We start from the raw sequence: 14,766 nt of genomic DNA on the forward strand, positions 1-14,766 counted from the left end.
GATTCCATAAAGCACTGGAGTGTATAAATGCCTCCTGACCTACGCTCAGCACCTGGCTAAATATTTTCCCAGTGATACTTTGGTGACGTCCCCACCGAACAAGAAAGTGTGCCCTCAACTAACACAGATCTTTAGGATGAAGCACAAAGGACTGGGCTTTCCTCCACATACATGTATTTAGTCTGAAGTGATATAGAGTATGTAGTGGCTTGGGATTGTCGGGGCTGTGTGCACTAAAATAGTTGCCCTGTCTTGATTCTAAATATATGCACTTATAAGGATCCGCTTATCCAGTGTGCAAAAAACACAAACAAGAGAGACAGCATTAGGTGTGGAACGAACCTTACTGTGTTGGATGGATCACTTCCCCAAAAACATGTACAGCACCTGAAAAAGCAAACATGCCTTTGAAAATAGCTACCCAAAGAATAACACAACAGCCCCTGATAGCACTATTCTCTGTGTGTAATCTGGGTCTGCAACTCGTCTTCGAACAATGGTGGGTGTTTGTACAGCCACAGCATGTAGGGTGAGTTAAGGTTAGGAACCCATGTCTGACCAGACTCCCACCAGGAACACAAAGGCTCTAGGACCATAAAAACCCAAACAAGGGGGGAGTGGGGACATGAACCTCGTCGCACCACAGATTGAGAGTCCCTGGCTGCGGTCCAAACACTTAAAAGACACACCCTCGTCCACTTACCCTCGCCTTATGCCCTTGGGGGAATCCCCGTAGCCATCTTGGAGGGTGGTCGGAGAGTGGTAAATGATTAGCCAAGCAAGGGAAGTTTGCAACATAAGCCCCTCAGCCCTCATTTTTAGTTGGCTTTGCAAGTGTACAATTATGTTCACTCCAGGCCTGAAACTTTCCATAATTCAAATCCTAAAACTCCCCATAATTCAATTCCTGAAACTCCCCATAATTCAATTTGCGACGATTGTACATACGCTAAGAAAAGTCAGCGAAAACTTAAAAACAACCTCAATGGAGAAGTCAACATAAAAGTGTAAGTAAAAACGAATGCAAATGAGTTAGAAATTTTGCTACTACGTAAAAAGTAATTCTGTTTTTGTTTGGTTAGCTTTTGGAAATTGAAGAAATAAAAATGTTCCTTCTTCAGAAGTTCCAGCTAGGCAGGCTAACGTTAGTTAGCGAATTAATTTGCTAGCTATCATACAGTAGGCGTATATTAATAAATATATATTTAATAGACGCACTCATAATTGACTGTAGCACATATAAAGCCCCCACAAGTTACCAGAGGCTGAAAAAATAATCATTGCGAGATGAATGAGTGATGAATTTCCGGCCAAGGGTGGTCCACTTAAATATCATTCCTTCCTCACTCGCCCCTTGCCCTGCAAGTTTATACTTGCCAGACATCATGATACGTCATCAGAAGTGTCCACTTAATTTGAGGGCTGAGGGGATCGGGTGCGTCTTTTAAGTTGTTGGAACGCAGCCACAGAGGCAGGATATCCACCACTAACATTTAGAAGACAGAGACAGTACAGGTGCATCATAGCTGGGACAGAGACACTGAGAAACAGCTTCTATGTCCAGGCCATCAGACTGTTAAATAGTCCCCAATAGCTGATCTTCACCCAGTACCCTGCCCTGAACCTTAGTCATTGTTCTAGTTGACCTTCACCCAGTACCCTGCCCTGAAGCTTAGTCACTGTTCTAGCTGATCTCCACCCAGTACCCTGCCCTGAAGCTTAGTTACTGTTCTAGCTGACCTCCACCCAGTACCCTGCCTTGAACCTTAGTCACTGTTCTAGCTGACCTCCACCCTGTACCCTGCCCTGAACCTTAGTCACTGTTCTAGCTGACCTCCACCCAGTACCCTGCCCTGAACCTTAGTCACTGTTCTAGCTGATCTCCACTCAGTACACTGCCCTTCAAATCAAATCAAATCAAATCAAATGTATTTATATAGCCCTTCGTACATCAGCTGATATCTCAAAGTGCTGTACAGAAACCCAGCCTAAAACCCCAAACAGCAAGCAATGCAGGTGTAGAAGCACGGTGGCTAGGAAAAACTCCCTAGAAAGGCCAAAACCTAGGAAGAAACCTAGAGAGGAACCAGGCTATGTGGGGTGGCCAGTCCTCTTCTGGCTGTGCCGGGTGGAGATTATAACAGAACATGGCCAAGATGTTCAAATGTTCATAAATGACCAGCATGGTCGAATAATAATAAGGCAGAACAGTTGAAACTGGAGCAGCAGCATAGTCAGGTGGAAGTTGAAACTGGAGCAGCAGCATGGCCAGGTGGACTGGGGACAGCAAGGAGTCATCATGTCAGGTAGTCCTGGGGCATGGTCCTAGGGCTCAGGTCAGTTGAAACTGGAACAGCAGCATGGCCAGGTGGACTGGGGACAGCAAGGAGTCATCATGTCAGGTAGTCCTGGGGCATGGTCCTAGGGCTCAGGTCCTCCGAGAGAGAGAAAGAAAGAGAGAAGGAGAGAATTAGAGAACGCACACTTAGATTCACACAGGACACCGAATAGGACAGGAGAAGTACTCCAGATATAACAAACTGACCCCAGCCCCCCGACACATAAACTACTGCAGCATAAATACTGGAGGCTGAGACAGGAGGGGTCAGGAGACACTGTGGCCCCATCCGAGGACACCCCCGGACAGGGCCAAACAGGAAGGATATAACCCCACCCACTTTGCCAAAGCACAGCCCCCACACCACTAGAGGGATATCTTCAACCACCAACTTACCATCCTGAGACAAGGCTGAGTATAGCCCACAAAGATCTCCGCCACGGCACAACCCAAAGGGGGGGCGCCAACCCAGACAGGATGACCACAACAGTGAATCAACCCACTCAGGTGACGCACCCCCTCCAGGGACGGCATGAGAGAGCCCCAGTAAGCCAGTGACCCAGCCCCTGTAATAGGGTTAGAGGCAGAGAATCCCAGTGGAAAGAGGGGAACCGGCCAGGCAGAGACAGCAAGGGCGGTTCGTTGCTCCAGAGCCTTTCCGTTCACCTTCCCACTCCTGGGCCAGACTACACTCAATCATATGACCCACTGAAGAGATGAGTCTTCAGTAAAGACTTAAAGGTTGAGACCGAGTTTGCGTCTCTGACATGGGTAGGCAGACCGTTCCATAAAAATGGAGCTCTATAGGAGAAAGCCCTGCCTCCAGCTGTTTGCTTAGAAATTCTAGGGACAATTAGGAGGCCTGCGTCTTGTGACCGTAGCGTACGTGTAGGTATGTACGGCAGGACCAAATCAGAGAGATAGGTAGGAGCAAGCCCATGTAATGCTTTGTAGGTTAGCAGTAAAACCTTGAAATCAGCCCTTGCTTTGACAGGAAGCCAGTGTAGAGAGGCTAGCACTGGAGTAATATGATCAAATTTTTTGGTTCTAGTCAGGATTCTAGCAGCCGTATTTAGCACTAACTGAAGTTTATTTAGTGCTTTATCCGGGTAGCCGGAAAATAGAGCAATGCAGTAGTCTAACCTAGAAGTGACAAAAGCATGGATTAATTTTTTCTGCATCATTTTTGGACAGAAAGTTTCTGATTTTTGCAATGTTACATAGATGGAAAAAAGATGTCCTTGAAATGGTCTTGATATGTTCTTCAAAAGAGAGATCAGGGTCCAGAGTAACGCCGAGGTCCTTCACAGTTTTATTTGAGACGACTGTACAACCATTAAGATTAATTGTCAGATTCAACAGAAGATCTCTTTGTTTCTTGGGACCTAGAACAAGCATCTCTGTTTTGTCCGAGTTTAATAGTAGAAAGTTTGCAGCCATCCACTTCCTTATGTCTGAAACACATGCTTCTAGCGAGGGCAATTTTGGGGCTTCACCATGTTTCATTGAAATGTACAGCTGTGTGTCATCCGCATAGCAGTGAAAGTTTACATTATGTTTTCGAATAACATCCCCAAGAGGTAAAATATATAGTGAGAACAATAGTGGTCCTAAAACGGAACCTTGAGGAACACCGAAATTTACAGTTGATTTGTCAGAGGACAAACCATTCACAGAGACAAACTGATATCTTTCCGACAGATAAGATCTAAACCAGGCCAGAACATGTCCGTGTAGACCAATTTGGGTTTCCAATCTCTCCAAAAGAATGTGGTGATCGATGGTATCAAAAGCGGCACTAAGGTCTAGGAGCACGAGGACAGATGCAGAGCCTTGGTCCGATGCCATTAAAATGTCATTTACCACCTTCACAAGTGCCGTCTCAGTGCTATGATGGGGTCTAAAACCAGACTGAAGCATTTCGTATACATTGTTTGTCTTCAGGAAGGCAGTGAGTTGCTGAGCAACAGCCTTCTCTAAAATTTTTGAGAGGAATGGAAGATTCGATATAGGCCGATAGTTTTTTATATTTTCTGGGTCAAGGTTTGGCTTTTTCAAGAGAGGCTTTATTACTGCCACTTTTAGTGAGTTTGGTACACATCCAGTGGATAGAGAGCCGTTTATTATGTTCAACATAGGAGGGCCAAGCACAGGAAGCAGCTCTTTCAGTAGTTTAGTTGGAATAGGGTCCAGTATGCAGCTTGAAGGTTTAGAGGCCATGATTATTTTCATCATTGTGTCAAGAGATATAGTACTAAAACACTTGAGCGTCTCTCTTGATCCTAGGTCCTGGCAGAGTTGTGCAGACTCAGGACAACTGAGGTTTGGAGGAATACGCAGGTTTAAAGAGGAGTCCGTAATTTGCTTTCTAATAATCATAATCTTTTCCTCAAAGAAGTTCATGAATTTATCACTGCTAAAGTGAAAGTCATCCTCTCTTGGGGAATGCTGCTTTTTAGTTAGCTTTGCGACAGTATCAAAAAGGAATTTCGGATTGTTCTTATTTTCCTCAATTAAGTTAGAAAAATAGGATGATCGAGCAGCAGTAAGGGCTCTTCGGTACTGCACGGTACCGTCCTTCCAAGCTAGTCGGAAGACTTCCAGTTTGGTGTGGCGCCATTTCAGTTCCAATTTTCTGGAAGCTTGCTTCAGAGCTCGGGTATTTTCTGTGTACCAGGGAGCTAGTTTCTTATGACAATTTTTTTAGTTTTTAGGGGTGCAACTGCATCTAGGGTATTGCGCAAGGTTAAATTGAGATCCTCAGTTAGGTGGTTAACTGATTTTTGTCCTCTGGCGTCCTTGGGTAGGCAGAGGGAGTCTGGAAGGGCATCAAGGAATCTTTGTGTTGTCTGTGAATTTATAGCACGACTTTTGATGTTCCTTGGTTGGGGTCTGAGCAGATTATTTGTTGCAATTGCAAACGTAATAAAATGGTGGTCCGATAGTCCAGGATTATGAGGAAAAACATTAAGATCCACCACATTTATTCCATGGGACAAAACTAGGTCCAGCGTATGACTGTGACAGTGAGTGGGTCCAGAGACATGTTGGACAAAACCCACTGAGTCGATGATGGCTCCGAAAGCCTTTTGGAGTGGGTCTGTGGACTTTTCCATGTGAATATTAAAGTCACCAAAGATTAGAATATTATCTGCTATGACTACAAGATCCGATAGGAATTCAGGGAACTCAGTGAGAAACGCTGTATATGGCCCAGGAGGCCTGTAAACAGTAGCTATAAAAAGTGATTGAGTAGGCTGCATAGATTTCATGACTAGAAGCTCAAAAGACGAAAACGTATTTTTTTTTTTTTGTAAATTGAAATTTGCTATCGTAAATGTTAGCAACCCCTCCGCCTTTGCGGGATGCACGGGGGATATGGTCACTAGTGTAGCCTCATTTAAAACAGTAAATTCATCAGGCTTAAGCCATGTTTCAGTCAGGCCAATCACATCAAGATTATGATCAGTGATTAGTTCATTGACTATAATTGCCTTTGAAGTAAGGGATCTAACATTAAGTAGCCCGATTTTGAGATGTGAGGTATCATGATCTCTTTCAGTAATGACAGGAATGGAGGTGGTCTTTATCCTAGTGAGATTGCTAAGGCTTAACCTTAGTCACTGTTCTAGCTGACCTCCACCCAGTACCCTGCAATGAACCTTAGTCACTGTTCTAACTGACCTCCACCCAGTACCCTGCCCTGAACCTTAGTCACTGTTCTAGCTGACCTCCACCCAGTACCCTGCCCTGAACCTTAGTAACTATTCTAGCTGACCTCCACCCAGTATCCTGCCCTGAACCTTAGTCACTGTTCTAGTTTACCTCCACCCAGTACCCTGCCCTGAACCTCAGACAGTCACTGTTCTAGCTGAACCTTAATCTCCACCCACCCATACCCCCTGCACCCCTGAACCTTAGTCACTGTTCTAACTGACCTCCACCCAGTACCCTGCCCTGAACCTTGGACACTGTTCTAGCTGACCTCCACCCAGTACCTTGCCCTGAACCTTAGTCACTGTTCTAGCTAACCTCCACCCAGTACCCTGCCCTGAACCTTAGTCACTGTTCTAGTTGACCTCCACCCAGTACCCTGCCCTGAACCTTAGTCACTGTTCTCGCTGACCTCCACCCAGTACCCTGCCCTGAACCTCAGACACTGTTCTCGCTGACCTCTACCCAGTACCCTGCCCTGAACCTTAATCACTGTTCTAGCTGACCTCCACCCAGTACCCTGCCCTGCACCTTAGTCACTGTTCTAACCTTAGTCACTGTTCTAGCTGACCTCCACCCAGTACCCTGCCCTGAACCTTAGTCACTGTTCTAGCTGATCTCCACCCAATACCCTGCCCTGAACCTTAGTCACTGTTCTAACTGACCTCCACCCAGTACCCTGCCCTGAACCTTGGTCACTGTTCTAGCTGACCTCCACCCAGTACCTTGCCCTGAACCTTAGTCACTGTTCTAACTGACCTCCACCCAGTACCCTGCCCTGAACCTTAGTAACTATTCTAGCTGAAATCCACCCGGTACCCTGCCCTGAACCTTAGTCACTGTTCTAGTTTACCTCCACCCAGTACCCTGCCCTTGAACCTTAGTCACTGTTCTAGCTGATCTCCACCCAGTACCCTGCCCTGAACCTTAGTAACTATTCTAGCTGAAATCCACCCGGTACCCTGCCCTGAACCTTAGTCACTGTTCTAGCTGACCTCCACCCAGTACCCTGCCCTGAACCTTAGTCACTGTTCTAGTTGACCTCCACCCAGTACCCTGCCCTGAACCTTAGTCACTGTTCTAGCTGACCTCCACCCAGTACCCTGCCCTGAACCTCAGACACTGTTCTCGCTGACCTCCACCCAGTACCCTGCCCTGAACCTTAGTCACTGTTCTAGCTGACCTCCACCCAGTACCCTGCCCTGAACCTTAGTCACTGTTCTAGCTGACCTCCACCCAGTACCCTGCCCTAAACATTAGTCACTGTTCTAGCTGGCCTCCTCCCAGTACCCTGCCCTAAACATTAGTCACTGTTCTAGCTGGCTACCACCCGCTACTCTATCCTACACTCCTACACCTTAGAGACCGCTACCTTATGTACAGTAGATAGAGTCATTGAACACTGGTCACTATAATAATGGTTACATACTGTTTCCCCATGTTATATCTACTGTGTATAATGTATTCTAGTCATGGCTCAGCATATATAACTTATTTATTTATTGTTCTTTTTAACTGATCTGTTGACACTAGAACACAAGCATTTCACTGCACTGTTGACGCTAGAACACAAGCATTTCACTGCACTGTTGACGCTAGAACACAAGCATTTCACTGCTGTCACGGATTTCCTCCTCTTCTTCCGAAGAGGAGAGGCGAAACGGATCAGAAGACCAATATGCGGCGTGGTAAGTGTCCATGGTTCTTTTAATATGTAAATGTACACATGAACACTACAAAACAATAAACATGGAACGTGTGAAACCCTAAACAGTCCTATCTGGTGCAAAGACAGAGACAGGAACAATCACCCACAAACACAGTGAAACCCAGGCTACCTAAGTATGATTCTCAATCAGAGACAACTAATGACACCTGCCTCTGATTGAGAACCATACTAGGCCGAAACATAGAAATACCCAAATTATAGAAAAACAAACATAGACTGCCCACCCAACTCACGCCCTGACCATACTAACTAAATACAAAACACAGGAAATAAAGGTCAGAACGTGACAGTACCCCCCCAAAGGTGCGGACTCCGGCCGCAAAACCTTGACCTATAGGGGAGGGTCTGGGTGGGCGTCTGGCCGCGGTGGCGGCTCTGGCGCAGGACACGGACCCCACTTCACCATTGTCTTAGTCCGCCTTATTGTCCGCCTCCGTGGCTTTCTCACCATGGCCACCCCTCTCAATGACCCCACTGGACAGAGGGGCAGCTCGGGACAGAGGGGCAGCTCTGGACAGAGGGGCAGAAGCTCTGGACAGAGGGGCAGAAGCTCTGGACAGAGGGGCAGAAGCTCTGGACAGAGGGGCAGAAGCTCTGGACAGAGGGGCAGAAGCTCTGGCGCCTCTGGACTGAGGGGCTCTGGCGCCTCTGGGCTGACGGGCTCTGGCGCCTCCGACTCCGGCAGCGGCGCCGGACAGGCGGGAGGCTCCGGCAGCAGCGCCGGACAGGCGGGAGACTCCGGCCGCAGCGCCGGACAGGCGGGAGACTCCGGCAGCGGCGCCGGACAGGCGGGAGGCTCCGGCAGCGGCGCCGGACAGGCGGGAGGCTCCGGACAGGCGGGAGGCTCCGGCAGCGGCGCCGGACAGGCGGGAGGCTCCGGCAGTGGCGCCGGACAGGCTGGAGGCTCCGGCAGTGGCGCCGGACAGGCGGGAGGCTCCGGCAGCGGCGCCGGACAGGCGGGAGGCTCCGGCAGCGGCGCCGGACAGGCGGGAGGCTCCGGCAGCAGCGCCGGACAGGCGGGACCACCTGCAGGGAGGAGACGGAGAGACAGCCTGGTGCGTGGGGCTGCCACAGGAACCACCAGGCTGGGGAGACCTTCAGGAGGCTTGGTGTTAGGAGGAGGCACCTGAAGGACCGGGCTGTGGGGGAGCACTGGAGCTCTGGTGCGCAACCTTGGCACCACTTCCCCAGGCTGGACAACTACTCTAGCCCTGACCCTCCAGAGTACAGGCACAGGTTGAACCGGGCTGTGGATAAGCACGGGAGATCTAGTGCTCACTACACGCATCTCTCCCCTAGGCTCCACTCCCACATTTGCCCGGCACGAGCGGAGCGCAGGCAGAGGACGCACTGCACCCTCCCAGCGCCCCGGAGACACAGCACGCAGAGCCGGCGCAGGATAACCTGGACCAAAACTGCGTACCGGCGACCAGACCCGCTGAGCAGGCACCATACGCCCTGGCTCAATGCCCACACTCGCATGGCACTTTCGGGGGGCTGCCCTATAGCGCACCGGGCTATGGACACGCACTGGCGACACCGTGCGCTTAACCGCATAACACGATGCCTGACCAGTAATGCGCTGCTTATCATAAGCACGAGGAGTGAGCTCAGGTCTGCTACCTGGCTTAGTACCACACCTCGTCTGCCCCCCCCCCAAAAAAAATTTGGGGCTGCCTCTCGTACCTGTCGCACTGCCGTGCTGGCTTCGCCAACCTCATCCTCCCGTAACCCTCCTTGCACTGCTCCATTGAATCCCAGGCGGGCTCCGGCACTCTCCCTGGGTCGACCGCCCACCTGTCTATCTCCTCCCAAGTTGTGTAGTCCTGTGATGCTGGCAGCTGTTGTTGCTGCTGCTGCTGCTGTCGTCGCTGCTGTTTACCACGCCGCTTGGTCCGAGTTGGGTGGGTGATTCTGTCACGGATTTCCTCCTCTTCTTCCGAAGAGGAGAGGCAAAACGGATCAGAAGACCAATATGCGGCGTGGTAAGTGTCCATGGTTCTTTTAATATGTAAATGTACACATGAACACTACAAAACAATAAACATGGAACGTGTGAAACCCTAAACAGTCCTATCTGGTGCAAAGACAGAGACAGGAACAATCACCCACAAACACACAGTGAAACCCAGGCTACCTAAGTATGATTCTCAATCAGAGACAACTAATGACACCTGCCTCTGATTGAGAACCATACTAGGCCGAAACATAGAAATACCCAAATTATAGAAAAACAAACATAGACTGCCCACCCAACTCACGCCCTGACCATACTAACTAAATACAAAACACAGGAAATAAAGGTCAGAACGTGACAACTGCACTGTTGACGCTAAAACACAAGCATTTCACTGCATCTGTGATAACATCTGCAAATCTGTGTACGTGACCGATAAACCTAGATTTGATTTTGTGTGTGGTGGGGGCAACTCTGACAGCTTAACTGGCATTGAGTCATCATCATCATAAGCGCAGCCCAAAACAGCGAAGACATACTGTATGTCTTGAGAAGCAAAAAAGCTAAATGAGCCAAAAAAGCAAACAGCAGCATGTGACATGGAATGACCAGGCTGTAGAATTGCTCCCACATGGAATGACCAGGCTGTAGAATTGCTCCCACGTGGAATGACCAGGCTGTAGAATTGCTCCCACATGGAATGACCAGGCTGTAGAATTGCTCCCACGTGGAATGACCAGGCTGTAGAATTTCTCTCACGTGGAATGACCAGGCTGTAGAATTGATCCCACATGGAATGAATGAATTTTGACATCCCAAATGGCACCCTATTCCCTACAAAGTGCACTAGTTTTGAACAGATCCCTATGGACCCTGGTCAAAAGTAGTGCACTATATAGTGAACATAGTGCTGTTTGGCATGCAACACAAGTGTGCCAGAATGCTTAGCATTTACAAATACAACCGCAGTGTTTTTTTTATGATGATAAGGTCTTAACTCAGAGGCATTGTGCACTGTTAAACAATCCTTTCAGGCTTACTACAGACCCTGACTGAGGTGGGAGGAGAGGGGGAGGACGGGGAAAAAAAGGAGGGAGAAAACGAGGGCGAGATCAGTTTCACTGCAGCTCCCTTCTTGATTGGTTAATAATTCAATCAATGATCTAATTTAATTCATAATTTGTGCTGGCTCGTGACTCATAGTGTTTTGAATCCAGTTGCTTTACTATGTAACTGCCTATAGCCAGGTCTGAGAAACGTCTGTGGATATGTATCTAATAGAACAGTGACTAAGGTTAATCTGATTTGTATAAAAAAACATTTAATAATACAAAATGCTTAAGAGCAAATTTAGGAACCAACCACCTACAGAGAAGCATAGTAGGCAACGGCAATTCAGTTACTGCCCAGTCATAACGTTTGTTCAGTGGCACTCTGTACCCTTAGTTGAAGGGAAACTGATTTGAATGGAGACGGGATACTGTAGGCCGTGTTCTGACCTGGAATACATTCCTCAGTTCACTGACACTGATGGCAAAGAAAACCAAAGGGGGGAGGTAGAGAAACCAAGAGAAAAATGAATATCTTCTAGTACCACATGGCTCTCGCTAACCTCCTGGTGTGCTTTTTTATTATTTTCGCCTCATGCCTCCGTCCTCTCCTCTGTCTCGTCCCTCGCTTACAGAAATTAAGAGCGAGAAAGACAGAGGGAGTCAGAGAAATAGAGAGAAGGAGAGAGGGAGAGAGCGAGCAAGAGAGAGAGAAAGAGAGAGAGAGAGAGATTGTCAGAAAGAGAGAGAGAGATTGTCAGAAACAGGAAGAGAGAGAGAGAGAGAGAGAGAGAGAGAGAGATTGTCAGAAACAGGAAGAGAGAGAGAGAGAGATTGTCAGAAACAGGAAGAGAGAGAGAGAGAGATTGTCAGAAAGAGAGAGGGCACAGTAGGTTGGAAAAGATAACTAGAGAATTAACTGATGCATTCAGGGTTTCTGTGTAATTAGGGTTCCACACACACACACCCCTCATCCCCCCCATCCTCTCTGTCCTCTTTCCATTGTAGGTTGAAATTGTCCGAACAGCTGAGTTTATACATTGTAACACATCATCCTAAACCCAAACACAGTAAAAGAGTAAACAGTGCTGTTGAGAGTCTGTTTCCCTCCCTCCTTCCTCTTTCCCTCTCTATCTCTCTCTCTCTCTCTCTCTCTATCTCTCTCTCTCTATCTATTTCTCTCTCTAACGCTCTCTCTATCTCACTCTCTCAGACACACACACTCTCCTTCTCCCTCCTTCCTCTTTCCCTCTCTATCTCTCTCTATCTATCTCGCTCTCTCTCTCACACACAAACACACACACTCTCCTCCTCCTCCTCCCCCTCCCCCTCCCCCCTCCTCCTCCTCCTCCTCCTCCTCCTCCTCCTCCTCCACCTTCTATTCCTCTTGTGTTTATGAGTGATTGTTTTGTTACAGTAAAGGAGGGGTAAGGCCATGCCTCTCAATGCTTCTGTCTGAAAAAAAGTGGTGGACTTTTTTCCATTCTTACATGACCAGATAGTGACAACTAAAAGTTCCCAGCAGAACAACTAAAAGTTCCCAACACATTACTGTGTTGAAAATCACAAATTGTTTGCAACATACACACAGCTCTGACACACACACTTATCCCACCAGACATGCCACCAGGGGTCTTTTCATATTCCACAAATCCAGAACAAATTCAAGAAAATGTGCAGTATTATATAGAGCCCTTATTGCATGGAACTTCCTTCCATCTCATATCCAGCTCAAACAAACAGCAAACCTGGTTTCAAAAAAACAGATAAAGCAACACCTCGCGGCACAACGCCTCTCCCCTATTTGACCTAGATAGTTTGTGTGTATGTATTGATATGTAGGCTACGTCTGCCTTTTTAAAAATGTATGTATTTCTGTTTCCTAGCGTGGTCTTCTTCTCACATTTCAGCACCAGAGAGGCTCACTTCAGTGGAGAGGCGGATTATCATTTCCCCTGCTCTGCTGGAAGTCTTTGTTTGCGCTCACTCATCCAGAGGAGGATCATAGAATACAATTATCTCAGACCACTGACCTTATTGTCACACCCTGACCATAGTTTACTTTGTATATTTCTATGTTTTGGTTGGTCAGGGTGTGAGCAGAGTGGGCATTCTATGTTTCATGTCTAGTTTGTCTATTTCTATGTCTGGCCTGATATGGTTCTCAATCAGAGGCAGGTGTTAGTCATTGTCTCTGATTGGGAACCATATTTAGGTAGCCTGGGTTTCACTGTGTGTTTGTGGGTGATTGTTCCTGTCTTTGTGTTTGCACCAGATAGGGCTGTTTTGAGTTCTCACATTTCATTGTTTTGTAGTTTATTCATGTATAGTTTTTCCGTTATTAAACAAACATGAATCATCATCACGCCGCATTTTGGTCCGCCTCTCCTTCAACTAAAGAGAACCGTTACACTTAGAATTGCGTCGTGAAGTCTAAAGACAATTGATCTTACTCTAAGCCACGCCACTTTGTTAACTGTTGGAAACTCTGACAATTTACTGGGAAGTCAAATTCTCCATTCAAACCACTGGAGAAAACCATTGGCTAGCTAGCTTTAGCATAAGCAAAGTTTTCAATGGTGGAAAATGACACTGAGAGCTAGCTAACTAGCTAACAAACAATGCAACAAAATTAAGATATATCGGTGCACTCAGTTTTTGCCATAGCTCTCTTGGTTAGAGACGGTTGCTATCCAATGGAGTGCTGTGATAGGTTGCCCAAAATACAGAGCATGATAGCAGCTCATTCAGTGAAAGAATTTCTGCATCCTATCGTCACCCTATTCCTTGATTTTTGCTCTGGTCAAAGTAGTGCATTTACATAGGGAAAGGAGAGAGAGGAAGTGCATTACATAGGGAAAGGAGAGAGAGGAAGTGCATTACATAGGGAAAAGAGAGAGAGGAAGTGCATTACATAGGGAAAAGAGAGAGAGGAAGTGCATTACATAGGGAAAAGAGAGAGAGGAAGTGCATTACATAGGGAAAAGAGAGAGAGGAAGTGCATTACATAGGGAAAAGAGAGAGAGGAAGTACATTACATAGGGAAAAGAGAGAGAGGAAGTACATTTCATAGGGAAAAGAGAGAGAGGAAGTGCATTACATAGTGAAAGGAGAGAGAGGAAGTGCATTACATAGGGAAAGGAGAGAGAGGAAGTGCATTACATAGGGAAAGGAGAGAGAGGAAGTGCATTACATAGGGAAAGGAGAGAGAGGAAGTGCATTACATAGGGAAAAGAGAGAGAGGAAGTACATTTCATAGGGAAAAGAGAGAGAGGAAGTACATTACATAGGGAAAAGAGAGAGAGGAAGTGCATTACATAGGGAAAAGAGAGAGAGGAAGTACATTACATAGGGAAAAGAGAGAGAGGAAGTGCATTTCATAGGGAAAAGAGAGAGAGGAAGTACATTTCATAGGGAAAAGAGAGAGAGGAAGTGCATTACATAGGGAAAAGAGAGAGAGGAAGTACATTTCATAGGGAAAAGAGAGAGAGGAAGTGCATTACATAGTGAAAGGAGAGAGAGGAAGTGCATTACATAGGGAAAAGAGAGAGAGGAAGTACATTTCATAGGGAAAAGAGAGAGAGGAAGTGCATTACATAGGGAAAAGAGAGAGAGGAAGTACATTTCATAGGGAAAAGAGAGAGAGGAAGTGCATTACATAGTGAAAGGAGAGAGAGGAAGTGCATTACATAGGGAAAGGAGAGAGAGGAAGTGCATTACATAGGGGAAAGAGAGAGAGGAAGTACATTACATAGGGAAAAGGGAGAGAGGGGGAGAGAGAGAGAAAGTGCATTACATAGGGAAAAGGTAGATAGAGGAAGTGCATTACATAGGGAAAAGGGAGAGAGGGGGAGAGATAGAGGAAGTGCATTACATAGGGAAAAGGGAGAGAGGGGAGAGCGAGAGAAAGTGCATTACATAGGGAAAAAAGAGAGAGGGGAGAGAGAGAAAGTGCATTACATATGGAAAAGGGAGAGAG

This window comes from Oncorhynchus tshawytscha, linkage group LG13 (genome assembly GCF_018296145.1).
Source record: "Oncorhynchus tshawytscha isolate Ot180627B linkage group LG13, Otsh_v2.0, whole genome shotgun sequence".
In the NCBI taxonomy this organism is placed as follows: Eukaryota; Metazoa; Chordata; class Actinopteri; order Salmoniformes; family Salmonidae; genus Oncorhynchus; species Oncorhynchus tshawytscha.